At 63.6% G+C, this 544-nt stretch overlaps 1 protein-coding gene across 1 annotated transcript in view; it reads left to right on the forward strand.

Annotated features, from left to right (window-relative positions):
* IL17RE (interleukin 17 receptor E) overlaps nt 1-544 on the forward strand; it is a gene marked incomplete at its 3' end in the record, with an annotated part of 9,568 nt that overhangs the window by 6,919 nt on the left and 2,105 nt on the right. The gene's annotated exons all lie outside the window — the stretch shown is intronic.

Here is a 544-nt window from a genome sequence, read left to right on the forward strand (position 1 = left end):
GAAGAAGGAAGATGTGAAAGGTAAGTGCTCCCTGACAGGGGGGGCTGTGACCAGTCCGGGACCTCCCCAGGACACCCCCTCACTGCCTCTCCGCCCCACAGGCTGGCTGAAGTCCCTGAGGGCTGACTACAGATCTGAGGGTGAGTGTGGGGAGAGTATGAGGGCTGTGGGACGTCCCAGGCCTTCCCTGCCAGGGTCCTTTGGTGTGGATAAGGTGACTGGGGGTCTGAGCAGGGGGTGGATTCTGCATTGGTGGTGGTCTTGGTCTGCTTCCCACCACGGCTGCCCCTTAGCTTGGCTATGGGTGGGTCCTGCAGTGGTGGGGGGACAGAGCCAAGGGATGGGACCCCCCATTGTGGGTGGTCCTCCCAACAGGGTGGTCCAAGCTTGCTTCCCACCACGGCTGCCCCACAGGGTGGGCAGGAGGGCGGTGCAAAGAGTGGTTCCCCTCACCATGGGTGATCTCTCCATTGTGGGTGGTCCCCTGTTGTGGGTTGTCCCACCACGGCTGCCCCATAGGATGGGTCCGGGGGCTCAGGGGGGG

Source organism: Chaetura pelagica, unplaced genomic scaffold, assembly GCF_000747805.2.
Source record: "Chaetura pelagica isolate M959 unplaced genomic scaffold, ChaPel_1.0 scaffold316, whole genome shotgun sequence".
Lineage (NCBI taxonomy): Eukaryota > Metazoa > Chordata > Aves > Apodiformes > Apodidae > Chaetura > Chaetura pelagica.